Genomic DNA, 15,903 nt, shown 5'->3' on the forward strand with positions numbered 1-15,903 from the left:
GCGGTTTATTTTTATGTATAAAAGTGCTCCTTAAGATACCTTTAGTTCATATTTTAAGTTGCGAAACGGTGATTTAGTCCCCATACCAACGGGCAGTGTTTTCCATGCAGATATGGGGATCTAAATCACTGCAAACCGCAATGTTCCAAATGGTCGCGTTCCAGAAAAACCCACAGGCAAGTTGATTTAAATGGCCATTAATTTACAGGTATTAAACATTAAATTCCTTCCATTTGGCCTATAAATCCATGACAATGAGATTTAAAAATTATGTTATATTGTGAATTCTTGTGTGAATGTTATTTGGACACTTAGGCTATTTAAAAATGTTAATCTATTCTTAAGAAATTGATAGATGTTTAGATCTAGTAATTGAATTTTGTAACTAGCTACAATTAGGTGACTAACTAATTATATGCTTTAATTTCAAGTCATCTAAGTAAGATTGTTTCATATTTGTTTCAGAATGCTTCAATCTATAATAACTGAAAATTTATTTTAGTTCTTTTAATTTTTAAGAAAGTTATGGCCATTTGACTGTCCTCGATCACAGCTTTTGTGTTAAATCAATGGAAAAGCAATAGGGAACAAGATGCTAATTTCCGAGTATGAAAATGGCCATAACCTTTTAAATACTGAAGATATGAAAGTGAATTAGGTGACAAATTAAACTTCTTTTTATGCTTTATCTGATGGGATAAATTACAGACTTGATTTTTAAAATCTCAAAATGTTGTAACATTGCTACATATAGACAGTGAGTGAAAACCACAGTGCCAACAATGAGGACAGCACAGAGCTGTTCAGGGGAGGCAGAGTGTGTTGGTATGGTCTGCACATGGCCTGTGTGGGTTTTCTCCGGGTGCTCTGCTTTCCCCCAACATCCCAAAGACCTACACCAGCTCTGTATTGGCTCTGTATTGGCTCGGTATAATTGTAAATTGTCCCTCTTGTGTGTGGGGATCGCTGGTCAGCGCTGGCTCGGTGGGCGGATGGGCCTGTTTCCACGCTGCATCTCCCAACGAAACTAAACTACACACTGATGTGCCTTATCGAGCCCCATTGTAACCTCGGTCACTGAGGCTGAATATACTTCATGAGGGTGAACCTTCGAAGAGTGTCTGGACCTGATGGTGTACCTGGCTGCATTTTTAAAACTTGCACAGTCCAACTGGCTGGAATTTCTTCAACCTCTGAGAGTCCCACCTGCTGTAAATGGGCATCAATAATACCGGTGCCCAAGAAGAGTAAGGTGACGTGCCTCAACAACTATCGACCAGTGGCACTAACGCCCGTGGTGATGAAGTACTTTGCAGATCAGTTTTGGCGCATATCAACTCCTACCTCAACAAGGACCTCGACCCACTACAATAACCATGATTGTGTAGCTGGAAACAGTTCCAAAGCCATCTTTAAATCCGTCATCAACACCACCATTGTTGGATGAATACCTAGCAATGATGAGTCAGACTATAGGAGGTGTAGATAGGGTAGACAGTCAGAACCTTTGTCCCTGGGTGGAAATGTTCAACATTAGAAGAATTAGCAATAGGGTGAGAGGGGGGAAGTTTAATGGAGATGTACAGAGCAAGTATTTTTACACAGAGTGGTGGGGACTTGAAACGGGTGTGGGTGGAGGCAGATGCAATAATGGCGTTTCAGAGGCTTTTAGACAGGCACATGGAAGTGCAAGAAATAGATGGACATGAATCATGCACAAGTTGATGGGATCAATTTAACTTTGCAACATTGTGGGCTGAAGACCACAGTTCCTGTGCTATCTTTGTTCTATGTTAAATGGGACTTACTTAGATGGGGCATCTTGGTTGGTCTGGACCAGTGGGACCCAAGGGCTAGTTTCCAAGCGGTGTGACTCTATAAATGTTGACTACAATAATTTCTTGGAATAGAGAGGAATAGAGATGCAATCTGCATTTCACAATGTATGCACTGATGGAAGAACCAGAACCGCTCAGGATCAATGCATCAATTTTGGGGTTGATAGACTGTAACTAGTTGGATGCCAGAGGGATCAGTGCCAGAGCTCAACTGTTTACAATCAACATTAATGATTTACTGAAGGATCCAATGGCATTGTGGCCAAATGTGTTAATAATACCAGTGGAAAACCAAACTGTGATGAGGATGCAGACAGATTTTGACAGGTTAAGTAAGTAGCAAACATTTGGTAGATGAAGCATAATGTAAGATGCAAGGTTACCCATTTTGGAAAGAAACATAAGAAAGTAGAATAATGACCAAGTGAAGAGAGATTACAGAATATTAGTGCACCGAGAGGTCTGCCTTTCTTCATTCACAACATGCAGAGTGTTAGCAAGCAGCTACAGCAAGTCATTTACAGGCAATTGGAATGTAGGCCTTTCTTTCCAAAGGGGATAAAATATAAATGGAGGGGAACGTTGATATGCAGGAACACACCTGGAGAGCTCAGTACAGTTTTGGCTTCTTTACAAGAGATATTCTTGTTTTGGAGACAAAGGTTCATGAGATTGATTCAGTTGAGTTCAGTTTATTTTCGTTTATTGTCACGTGTACCAAGGTACAACAAAAAACTTTTGTTGTGTGCTAACCAGTCAGCAGAAAGACAATACATGATTCCTGGAATGAAAGGGTCTTTTTAAGGGTCGATTGATCAGGTTGTGCCTGCCTTCACTGGAGGACAGACTGCTGATAACATCCTTGGGCAGAATGGCTTAATTCTGCTCCAATAACTTATGAGCATGAACCTCCTACTGCTGGAAGTCTCAGCTCCAACAGACTGGTTACTGCTTATGAAGACCTAAATTACTTATTAATATGTTTTATGTTTTTCCTTAAAGCATTGTGGATTGAAGGATAAATAGAGGCAGAGTAGCAGGTATAGCATAGAACATTGAACAGTATAGCACAAGAACAGGCCCTTCGGCCCACAATATCTGTGCCAAACATGATGCCAAGACGAGGTCTTACGAGAATGCACATAATCCATATCCCTCCATCCCATGAATATTCATGTTCCTGGCCAAAAGTCTCTTAAGCTGGAAAGAGTGCAGAGAAGAGTCAGGACTTGAGAGGCTGAGCTATAAGAGATATATTGGGCAGGTTATGACTTTATTCCTTGGAGCGCAGGAGTATGAGTGGTGAACCTATAGAGGTGTACAAGATCATGAGATGAATTTATAGGGTGAATGCACAGTCTTTTACCCAGAGATGGGGGCCCAGAGAGAGGACATAGGTTTAAAGTGAGAGGGGAAAAATTAAATAGGAACCAGAGGGGATAGCAGCTTTTTCACACTGGGTGTATGGAACAAGCTGCCAGAGGGGATAGTTGGGACAGGTACTAGAACAGTTAAAATATATTTGGACAGGTACATGAATAGGAAGGGGTTAGAGGGATATGGGTGAAATGCAGGCAGGGGGGACTAGTGTAGATTAGGCATTTTAGTTAGCATGGGCATTTTGAGCTGCGGGGCCTGTTTCTGTACTGTATGACTCCATGACTCTAAATATCACTATCGTATCTGCTTCAACCAACTACAGCAGCTCATTCCAAGCACTCACCATCATCTGATCAAGAAACCTATGGCTTCGACATCTACTTTAAACTTTGCCCCCTCTCACCTTAAAGGTGAGTATTTGATTTTTCCAGCCCACCTAATCTATGCCTCTCATAAACGTATATACTTCTGTTAGAAGACCTGATAGGTCTTCCCGCATCCAAGTCTGTCCAACCTCTTTCTGTAACTAATAGTTCTTATTCCAGGCATCATTCTGGAAAGCCTTCTCTGCAAACTTTCCAAAGCCTCCACATCTTTCCTATAATGGGGCGACCAGAACTGCAAGCAATACTCCAAATGCAGCCTATCGAGCTGCATCAAAACACTGGATACACGCACCAGAGTGCATTTTCAACAATGTCGCACTCTTTCTGTTCTGCATTGTAGTGTCCACCAAAACATTTGTTTGTAAATCTCCAGAGTTCAAATTGGAGGGATAGCGATGTATAATTATGTTGACGAGTGAAACGTCAACAATGTTCTCCCTGAGTTTTGTGGGCCTTTTATGGAAGTTTGCCTTGATGTTCCCTCCAGAAGAGGAAACATTGAGAGCTTCTGATTATCGTCATGCAGGAAGGAGCAGTGAGAGGTGAGCAAGATTCACATGCACTTTTACATCTGGCCAAAGGTCAGAAGTTAACAAAATACTCAGAGGAAATATAAAAAAGGACGGGATGAAAGAGCTGAGTACTGCAACCTCTTCACTCAGAAGAGGAACACTTCCCAAGCACAGTCTCCCTGGGGCTGCAAAGTGCTTCCCAGCCCAAAGGTTTTACATTTACTTGTTAAGCACTTGCCTTTCACACGTTCCCAATTCACAGCTCTGCAATATTGTTGAAACAAGATCCTGGGTAGGGCATCTATTGAATTACACTTTAGACTTTAGAGATACAGCATGGGAACAGACACTTTCGTCCACCGAGTCCGCGCCGATACACCCCATACACTAGCACTATCTTACACACTAGGGACAATTTACAGTTTACAGAAACCAATTAAGCAAAATGTATTTGGAGTGTGCGAGGAAACTGGAGCACCCGGAGAAAACCCACGCATTCACAGGGAGAACGTGCAAACTCTGTACAGATAGCAGCTGTAGTCAGGATCGACCCTGGTTCTCTGATGCTGTCGGGCAGCAACTCTACTATTGCATCACCGTGCCGCTCAGAAGGATTAGGAGAGAAAGTTGACGGAGAAGCTCTCTATTCTCTACTCCAATGGACGATGCTAAATGGGTCCATTTGTTTCACAAAAGGGAAATAACAATGTTTACTAAGGTGCTGAGACAGGCAGAGAGCATCAATACCACGGCTTGTATCACATTAGCAATCATTACTCAAGGCAGCAATTCAGAAGCTAAAGAAAGGAGAAAGAATCAGCAGTTATCTAGCATCTTTCACAACTCTGGACCTCATTTCAAGCACAGTACAGTCCATGAAATACTTCAAACATGCGCGCACTGTTGTAAATTCAGGCAATGTATCTACGATAAATGGCTGAATAACCAGATTGTCAGTTGAGCTTGCGTATTATTCAGGCACAATAGTGGAGCTGCTACCTCACAGCGCAAGACAGCCAGGTTCGATCCTGATCTCAGGCACTGTCTATGTGGAGTTTGCATGCTCTCCCCGTGACTGCGCGGATTTCCTCCCATGTCCCAAAGACATGCAGGTATGTGGGTTAATTGACTGCTGTTAATTGCCCCGAGTGTGCAGGGTGTGGATGCGAAAGTGGGGTAACATTAAACTAGTGTGAATGGGTGATGGATGGTCAACATGGATTCGGTGGGCCGAAGGGCCTGTTTCCATGCTGTATCAATAAATTACACTCTCCAAAATAATACTCAAGGATCTGCAAAGGGACCACACAGGGTTTAAGGTCTCATTGGAAAAACAGTGGTTCTAGCAGTGCCACACTCACACACTTTAACTCGTGACATCTTGTGACTCCTGCAAGAAAGAGTCTACGCTTGAGTTATTGTCAGTGGCCTGGGCAGAATGATGAGGAGCTGCAAGTATCTAACATCCCGGTGGGGAATCACTGTCTCTGCATGGGGCTCCTGGGTGGTAATGCCAGACACAAATGCCTGCCAAACCATTCCTCACCGTGGAACATCATTGCCAGAGAGGAGCACGGGGGAGAAAGCTGAAGACTTCAAGGCAACAATGTATGGGTAACCCACAACTGAAAGGGCAGAACTGCAATGACTCTTTAAGAGGTCATTCATAGCATGGAAAGGACTAGTTGCTGATGCCAACAATTTAGAAGATGCTTTGTGCTCCTCAGATTCAGATTCAGATTCAAATTTTTATTGTCATCGTGCAGTGTACAAGTACAGAGACAATGAAATGCAGTTAGTATTTCACCCAGAAGTGCGAACACAGAATAATGGAACAGTAAAATATATATATGTATATACAGTAGCAGCAGTGCAATTTTCGGGATGGGGGAGATCAGTCACTGGGGGAAGGAGTGTCCGGGGGGGGGGTGACTGGCAATCACCAAGGTGCAGAGTTAAGAAGGGTAACACCACAGGCTCCTCCAGTTTATTTCAATAGTAATTAAATTCTAAATTGACATTAGTAAAAAGCACACATCTTCTAAACTATTCCTTATGTCCCTGTTTTGTTGCTTCAGGCACCTGAAGTGAGTAATCTTGGATCCAAATCAAACAGTCACAGAATCCCAGTCACAATATAGACTCGCGCACAGAGACCAGAGCAAGATGGAACTTGATCCAAGACTCACTGAAAAGGTCTTTCAACTGGGGATTTGACTCAATTAACTGTTGATATATGGTGTATAAAATATCAGAAGAATAATGAAAATGTAACAGGATTATGGAGTTTTATATTACTTCAATCACATAATGAAAACTAGGAAATATTTCCTGCCCGGCAGCACTTCACTAAATTCCTCCTTTGTTATTAGAAATCCAAGATTTCTTTCCTCGGCTAATTTCTCTCCTCAGATTTGAATTTTATAATTTTACTAGACTAAGTGCAGGGTCTGCTCCCCTAACACATATTCCACCACTCACGCATAGCCCCCAACTGTTTCCCTCTCCTTTTCCCTCTCCTCCTCCCCTCCCCCAATCCCTCCCTCACTTCTCCCTCCTGCTCCTTTCGCCTACACTCCCTCCCTCCATTAAAAGCAGCATCTGCAGTTCCTTCCTCCGCAGGTCATTCATTGTTAGCTGTGGTTTAGATCCCGTTGACTTGACGATTGGACCAGTTTGCATCGTGTGTGTGTGTGTTGTGGGTTACTCAAACTCCGCACAAACTGCTTGGCCACCCTACAACCCAACTCTCCCTCCCTCCCTCTGCCCACTCCGGCTTAGCCACCGCTCGGCCCATCCCCGTCCTGCCTGCCTGCTGCTGCCACTGCCGGGCTGGAGTCGGGGGATGGAGTCGGTGTTCGTCATGGTGGGCACCACGAGTTTTGACGAGCTGGTGGAGAAGATCTCCTCCAAGAGGGCCGTGAGGGTGAGTTACCGCAGCGGCGGCGGTTGCAGAGGGGACAGGCGGTCGCCGCCATTCACCCGGGGGGACGGGTGGACGGGACCGCCATTGCCGCAGAGGGCGGGTGAGGGGGAGAGTTGAGTTAGGGAGAGAGAGACGGGACCAGGGTCTCCACTGAACCCCCCACCACTGCGGCCGCTGCCAGTGGTGGGGGAGACAGTAGACAAGTTACTGTGAGGAGGGCAGAGAGGAGTTTGTGAGTGAGATGGGAGAGGCCCTGGTGCTGGCGGGGGTGTCGCCGTCCTGACCGTCGCGGTGACTGACAGGAGAGAAGACCAATCTGTGTGACGCTGAATGACAGGAGAAACCAATCTGCGCATGCGCGGTTTTAAGATTTTTAAGCCTTAATAAGTTTTAAAATGTACCATCGATCGGAACAAAACTTGTTGCACTTGCAGCACAGGAGAATGGTGAGTAAGGTGGCGAAAAATCATAGCGCTATCGTGTACTGTTTTGCACAAATAGAAAAACCACGCAAACCGGAAGAGCAGAAGATCAGAGTTTTAGTTATGTACTGTGTAGTTATGTAGACTGAGGTCTTCCCCCACAGAGCTTTGGCGTTGGCTGCACCGAGCTTCAGTACGTCCGTCAGCACATAGTCTGGAGGGGGCCAGTTGGCAACATTCCCTGCTGGACATCTCACTCTGTCGGGAGGTCAACAAGGTTCAGGCAGAACAAGAAGCATCTTAAACCAAGTTGATGACCTTCCAGCACATGACATCCATCTGTCTCTGAATGCGTCCCTGGGAACTGTCCATAAATCACATAGTCCTCTGTCACGGAGCTGTTTGAGATAAACCGTAACAGGGATCTTTGCAAACTTCTCCAGATTTTTTCACAAATCCACACTCTGCGAATAGGTGGGCAACCATCTCCTCTCCATAGCAGACATTCTGAGGGCAGCGTGTGCTGGTAGTGAGGTTCCGATGGTGCAGGAAGGATCTGACTGGGAGGGCTCCCCTCACCGCCAGCCAAGCCAGGTCTTGGTGCTTGTTGGTGAATTCTGGCGATGAGGCATTTTGCCAGACAAGTTGGGCAGTCTGCTCTGGGAACCACGCCACAGGATCCAAAGAGTCATTTCCCTGCAGTGCCTGCAGGACGTTCCATGCTGATCACTGCCCGATGGACTTGTGGTCAAAGGTGTTGGTCTGGAAGAACCTTTCCACGAAGAACAGATGGGGCGGCAATGTCCAGCTGACTGGTACATTGCGTGGCATCTGCGCCAGGCCCATCCTTCGCAACACCGGGGCCAGGTAGAACCTCAGCATATAGTGACACTTAGTGCCCACGTGCCTTAGCTCTACACTCCGCCTGATGCAGCCACACACGAAGGTGGCCATCAGGGTGAGGGCGACGTTGGGCACGCTTTTACCCCCGTTGTCTGCCGACTTGTGCATTGTGGCACGTCGCACCCGGTCTATCCGCGACCCCCAGATGAGCTGGAAGACGGCCCGGGTGATCCCTGTGGCGTAGGGGGGAGGGACAGGCCACACTTGCGCCAAGTACAGCAGCCCCGAGAGCACCTCACACCTGATGACCAAATTTTTCCCCATTATGGAGCTTCTTCCAGCTTCTTCCCCACCTTGGTTATCCGCTCCAGCCAATTCTTGTCACTCGCCTCAGCCTCCCTGAACCAGATCCCCAGCACCTTCAAGAAGTTAGGCTTGATGGTGAAGGGGACGTAAGATCCGTCGGGCCAGTTGCCAAAGAGCAAGGCCTCGCTCTTCCTGCGGTTCACCCTGGCTTCCGTGGCCGACTCAAACTGGTCGCAGATGCTGATCAATCTGCGGACCGACCCTGGATCCGAGCAGAAGACAGCGACATCATCCATTGATGGTCAAGGTTTTTCAAGGTTTTTACTTGAATGCCTCCACTGCCTGGCAATGTCACTCTTCTTATGCTCGCATCCTTCCTGATGGACTCGGCAAAAGGTTCAATACAACAGGCGAACAAGACAGGAGAGAGAGGGCAACCCTGCCTGACTCCAGACCTTACAGGGAAACTGTCTGATTCCCACCCATTGATTTGGACGGCACTACGGATATTGGTGTAGAGCAGTTTGATCCAATTTCGGATTCCATCCCCAAAGCCCATTTTGGAGAGCACGTCCCTCATGTACGTGTGCGATATCCTGTCGAAGGCCTTCTCCTGGTCTAAGCTGACTAGGCAGGCATTCACCCGTCTGTCCTGCACGTAGGCGATGGTATCTCTCAGCAGCGCTAGGCTGTCTGAGATTTTCCTGCCAAGTACAGCACAGGTTTGGTCCGGGTGGATCACCTGTCCTAGAGCAGACTTGACCCGGTTGGCGATGGCCTTAGACAGGATCTTGTAATCTACATTTAACAATGTGATGGGTCTCCAATTCTTTATATCCTTCATCTCCCCCTTCTGCTTGTAGATTAGGGTGATGCTGCCCTTCCTCATGGAGTCTGACACGCTGCCGGCTAGAAGCATGTCGTTGTACACTTCCAGCAGGTCCGGGCCCACCCAGTCCCACAGAGCCGAATACAACTCAGCCGGTAAGCCTTCGCTTCCGGGAGTTTTATTCGAGTCAAAGGAACGGATGGAGCCAGTCAGCTCCTCTAGGGTCAATGGTTGGTTCAGACTCTCCCGCTTGCTGTACTCCAAGACCTCCGTGATAGAGGACAGGAAGTTCAGGGAGGCGGTGCTGTCTGTGGCCTTTCTGTCTTACAAACCTGTGTAAAAAGATTTGCAGATCCTCAGCATGTCCGTCTGCGAGGATGCTACCGAGCCGTCCTCCTCCCTAAGGCTGTTCATTACAGAGCTCCCCCTGTGAACCTTATGGAAGAAGAAGCATTAGTACGTCTCATCCTGCTCCACATGGCAGACCCTGGATCGGAAGATGATCTTGGAGGATTCAGAGGTAAAGTGCCAAGCTTGCCGGCCCTTCAACTCACTAAGTTCCTCCTTCACATCCACCCCCCTTGACTGCAGAAGGAGCAGTTGCTGCAAATCTGCCTGGAGTTGATACAATTCCCTCTGACTCTGTCTTGCTCTCTGAACCCCTTTAAATGTGAAGAACCTCTTAATGTTCTTCTTGGTTGTTTCCCACCAGTGTGTCGGGGAGTCAAAGAGGGGCTTCACCATTCTTCAACATGCGTAGTCCCTTTTTAACTCCTCAACCTTTTCTGGGGTCCCTTCCACGTCCCTCGGCCTACCTTCCGGTCCTCCTGTAGGGGACTGGAAGTTTGAAGGAAGCAGTGGTCAGAGAAGGGGAGAGACCATGATCTAAAAAGCGGTTCTCCCAGGAGCTTGGGAGAATGTCTTGCTTCTCTGCCTTTTGGCTAAGGTCAAGTGTAGTATCTGTTGCTACTTTGAGTAAAAGAGATTGTCTGTTCTTATCAGAACAGTTCTGGAGGTCTCCCAGGAGCATGGGTCGTGGATCGTGGATCTCGGATGGATTGAAGTTTGAGGTGATGAGGACTCTGTCAGTTGCTGGTTCAGAGGTGGATCTATGCTGGTTGGGTAGCCAACCTAACACCTCATCCAGTCACAATGGCAGCAGCAACTGGAGCGGGAGGACAGGGTATCCACAATACCCTGCGAGTCAGTGTGAAGGACCTCAGCGATGTGTGAATGCCTTGCAGCACCTGGCCAAGGTCAAGGCTGACGTGACTTTTCTGCAGGAGTGCGGGCTGCCACACCTCCGCTGCTATCGGTGTGGTCGGGGGCAATGACTGTCGTGCTTCCAGTCTGGGGATCTTGCTGTGGGGAGGGAGCTTCGTCATCACTGAGGTCAGCGAGGTGGTTGGGGACGTCTCCTGGTGGTGGATGTAATATACCATTGCTCTCCGCTCCGGCTGATTAATGTGTACGCCTCACCCGTGCAGAGCGAGCGGCTGGCAGTTCTCCAGCAACTCCACACTGATGCTGGCCACGTCCCGGCAGCTCGTTCTGACTTTAAATGCATCATTGATGCGGCTGGACGATCCGGCAGTGCTGACAACAGACTGGACAGCACGTCCAAGCTCCTAATGAAGACGGTAAAATACGCAATGCTGTGCGACGCCTTCAGCGACCCTGCAGGCAGGTCCCAGTCGCGGTTCACCTGGTCGAGATTGGACGGTTCAGTCCGGACCCGGATAGACCTCCTCACCGCCAGCCTGACCGGCTGAATTACTCGAGCACACAATAATTCCACTTAGACTGCCACTGCTTTCATGCCCTCCTAGACTGGTCCCCTTTAGGTCAGGCAGAGCTAACCCTGGCTCACCACGTGAAGCTGAATACCCCACACATCCAGACATGTCTGCCTGTATATATATCACATGCACATCACATATATTTAATTTGGATCCAAAGCAAATTCAGAGTGCCCTGCAGTAAGTGCCTAAAGAGCAATTAGACTGGATTAGTATTTGTAGTGTAATGAGAAAGAATTTCTTGCTCACAATATCTGCCTCTTAATGAGTAGTTAGTGTAGCATTAATGAACCAGTTCACAGACATATAAACAGCCTAGTCTCATACAGGCAAAGCACTGTGAATTAAGTGTAGCAGGGCAAAGTGAAAATAAATTGGATTATTCTTTGGGGTATCCGTATTCTCTGTCTCCCCTCAGCTGCTGCCCGATGCCAGGATCGTGGTAGAGTATAAATTGCATCAAATATAGAGGATCCGGTCTTCCCAAGTCAGGAGCTGCCTTTCCCTTCTTTCACTTTGCTACCTTCATTGGAAGCTCAATGATGTAGAACATAGAATCATACAGCACAGGAACAATGGGCCCTTCGTCCCACAATGTTTGTGCCGAACATGATGCCGTTAAACAGATCTCATCTGCTTGTACATAATCCATATCCCTCTAATCCCTGCACTTCCATGTGCCTATCTAAAAGCCTCTGAAACACCACTATTATATGCGTCATCCCTCTCAATGCACTCCCACTAATTTGTGCTAAAAGACGCCCTAGATATCTTGATTAAACTTCCCCCCTCTCACCTTATAGCTGTGCCCTATTGTGGTGGTTATTTCCACCCTGAGAGAAAGGTCCCGACTGTCTACCCTCTCTGTGCCTCTCATCATTTTATATACTTCGATCAAGTCTCCTCTCAACCTCCAAAGTTCCAGAGAAAACAATTCAAGTCTATCCAATATCTCCCTGTGGCTGAAACCCTCTAATCCAGGTGTCATTCTGGTAAACCTCCTGCACCCTCTCCAAAGCCTCCACATCCTTTCTGTAATGGGGTGACCAGAACTGCATGCAATACTCCAAATGCAAAAAAAGAATGCCGCCTAACCAAGCTCAATGAAGCTGCCTCATGATTTCTTATGTTCACTGTCCCTCGCATTGAAGCCAAGCATATCCTCCGCCTTCTTTACCACCCTATCTCCATGTTGCCACCTTCAGTGAGCTATGATCCCTCTACACATCGAAGCTGTTAGTGTCTTGCCATTAACTGTATACTTTCTCCTTTTAATCAAACTCCCAAAGTGCAACACCTCACACTTGCTTGGGTTAAACTCTATCTGCCATTTCTCCACCCATTTCTGCAGCTGGTATCTTCTGACAGAAATCTTCACTAGCTGCAACTCATTCGATTCTGGTATCATCAGCAAACTTACTCACCAACTCATCTAGGTGGTTTATATATATCACAAACAGCAGAGGTACCAGCAGATCCCTGCAGAACTCCACTGACCTCCAACCAGAATATCTATCTTAACACCTGCAGATATCTGCAGATGTCTCTCCTTTTGAGTAACACCACACAACATGTGGTACCACCACCCCTCATGGACTCACAATGCAAACTGCTACCCCATGGCTCAGTGGGTCAAGGACAAGCAGTGTGGGCTCATAACCTGGGTTGATACTCCTGTACATCAATCCTTCAGCATGCTACTGAATAATGTGGCTGTGTTTCACCGGACAACACACCTGGTAGAGCTGTTGTCTGACAGCTCCAGGGTCCCAGGTTCGATCCTGACCTCGGGTGCTGTCTGTGTGGAGTTTACACATTCTCCCTCAGACCACGTAGTTTTCCTCCAGGTGCTCTGGTTTCCTCCCACATCCCAAAGACTTGCAGGTTTGGTTTAGTTTAGAGATACAGAGATAAGCACGGCAACTGTGGCCCACTGAATCTGTGCCGACCAGCGATCCCCACATATTAACACTATCCTACACACACTAAAGATAATTCTTACATTTACCAAGCCAATTTACCTACATACCAGTACACATTGGGAGTGTGGGAGGAAACCGAAGGTCTTGGAGAAATCCCGCGCAGGTCACCGGGAGAATGTACAAACTTTGTACAGACAGTCGGGATGAAACCCGGGTATTCAAGCGCTGTAAGGCAGCAACTCTAACACTGCTGCACCGTGTACCCGTGTAGATTACTATGACTGTGTAAAAGTGCCCCTTGTGTGTAGGGAGTGGAAGCAAAAGTGGGATAGCATAGAACTAGTGTGAACAAGTGATCGGTGGTCAGCATGGACTCGATGGGCTGAAGGGCCTTTATCCATGGTCTATCTCTAAACTAAACTAAAGTAAACTTTCAGTTGAGATATTATGATCACGTCCATCTGTTGATGGATTTGATGGGTACATCCAAAGAAGTCCAGGAGTGTTGCTCCATGATAAGACAGTGTGCTGGATTAACTCAGCGGGTTAGGCAGCATCCCTGGAGAACATGGATAGGCGACGCTTTGGGTCGGGACCCTTCTCCTGTTTCAAGAGTCAGGTCAAAATATTTATCCTTCAACCAAGATGTCAAAAATATTTAACCTATTATTTGTAGGTTCCACAGTCACTACACTTCAAAGGTAATCGAGGTAGAGAGATGTGTTGTAGAAAAGTATATTTTCCTCTTTCTTGACTGACAGTTTTAGATAGATTTAAGTAATATTCGTAGTCATAGAATTATACAGCGTTCAGCCCATCTTGCCCACACCGACCAACATGTCCCATCTACACTAGTCCCCCCTGCCTGCTTTTGGCCCATATCCCTCTGAACCTGTCCAACCAAAGTTTGGAAGATCAAGATCACATCTAATGCCGCCAACATGCCTACTCACTTACGGCCAAAGGAAGGTTTTCCGGTGAAGTCCACAGGCCAAGTGGCACACACTCAATCACAGTCTCAGGCACGCCACCCAGGGGGTATTTTTGGCTTGCTCACCTATTTTTACAGATGCAGTGGGAACAATCCTGTTTTGTTCATCGCGGCAGTGCAGAATCCAGACACTCTTTTTAAAAGTATATTTTGTAAAGTGTTTTTATAGTCAGCATTAGTTGGACAGATTTATATTCCATTTCAACATGAAGTTGATCAGCAGTCGATAAAAATATATGATGACTAATATCAGGCGTTCTACATAGCACACATGCTTAGTTTAATTTAGAGATACAGCACGGAAATAGGCCCTTCGGCCCACCCACTGCATCCACGCCGACCAGCAATCCCCGCACACTAATACCATCCTCCACACACTAGGAACAATTTACATTTATACCAAGCCTACAAACCTGTAGGTCTTTGTAGTGTGGGAGAAAACTCATGCAGGTCATGGGGAGAACGTACAAACACCATATAGACAGCACCGAATCAGGATGGAACCCTGGCGCTGTGAGGCAGCAACTCTACCACATGCCAGTCATGCACCCTTGCAGGCACTGATGCCTGATGAGTGGACGTTCCTCATCCACATCCTCACTGCACTGCATGCTCTCAACTCCCTGTGTCCCGACACAGTGATAAGTATCTACATGGAACATAAAAAGAACTGCAGAGTAAAGGGCCTGTCCCACGAGCATGCGACTCCATGCGGCAAGCACGACCGAACGTGGTCGCTTGAGCCGTACGGCTTCGCGGAGCTGGTCCCACTTCGATTGCCGGAGCTGTATGGAGTTGTGCGGAGCTGGTCCCGACATCGCGCGGGGCTCCGAAAAACTGACCGTGTTCAAAAATTCCGCGCGGCAACGGCCTGCCGGCCCGCAGCCGCATCGACGCCGTACGTCACGCGCGAACTTCCCGCAGACTTCGCTCAAATTTCATGTCACTCACTTGACCTCTGCGCGGCTCCCGCTTCTGGTTAGGTCGCGCTTGCCGCATGCAGGCGCATGCTGGTGGGACCGGCCCTTTAGGTCACGCTTGCCGCATGGAGTCGCAGGCCCTTAACTCAGCGGGACACGCAACATCTCTGGAGAGAACTAATGGGTGATGTTTCGGGTCGAAACCCTTCTTTAGATTAGTCTGAAGAAAGATCTCGAGCCAAAATGTCACCCATTCCGTTTCTCCAGAGATTCTGCCTGCCCCACTGAGTTACTCCAGCTTTTTGTGTCTATCTTTGGTCCAAACCAGCATCTGCAGTTCCTTCCTACGTAAAATGAACTGCTCCAGTGGATCAGAGTAATGTCGGCCGAGCCGAATCATGGATCCTTGGATTATCCGAGGCAAAACTTGCAAGTTGGGAGGAGAAAGTTAAGTCAAACAATTTTATACTACAGAAGGAATTCATTTTTCCCATTATCCCCAAGCCAGGAACTCCAACTAGCCCCATTCACTGCTCTTATCCCAAAGGCCCTGTAAATGTTGCCTTTTCAAGTGTAGATCAAATTACAGCAAATCTGCTCCACTGCCTTCCCAAGCAGTGCATTCCAGTTCACAACTCCTAACTCTAATTTATAACTTTTTTCATCTTACCTCTTTTTGCTAAATATTTTTGTGTCTTTTGGTTTTGCCAATACACTTGGTAGATGAAACAATTTATTTGCTAAACACCACACAATATTAAACACCTCTTATTAACTGCCCTGCCAAGTTCTCACTCGGGAAAGAACAATAGTAAGATTTTACTTCGGA

The 15,903-nt window shown here is 47.0% G+C and overlaps 1 protein-coding gene and 1 pseudogene across 1 annotated transcript in view; one reads left to right on the forward strand and one right to left on the reverse strand.

Annotated features, from left to right (window-relative positions):
* The window catches only part of megf6 (multiple EGF like domains 6), a 611,064-nt gene that overhangs the window by 437,350 nt on the left and 157,811 nt on the right, over positions 1–15,903 (reverse strand).
* On the forward strand, positions 10,364–10,465 carry LOC116990673 (annotated as a pseudogene).

The sequence above is a fragment of the Amblyraja radiata genome, chromosome 31 (assembly GCF_010909765.2).
Source record: "Amblyraja radiata isolate CabotCenter1 chromosome 31, sAmbRad1.1.pri, whole genome shotgun sequence".
NCBI classification, from domain to species: Eukaryota; Metazoa; Chordata; class Chondrichthyes; order Rajiformes; family Rajidae; genus Amblyraja; species Amblyraja radiata.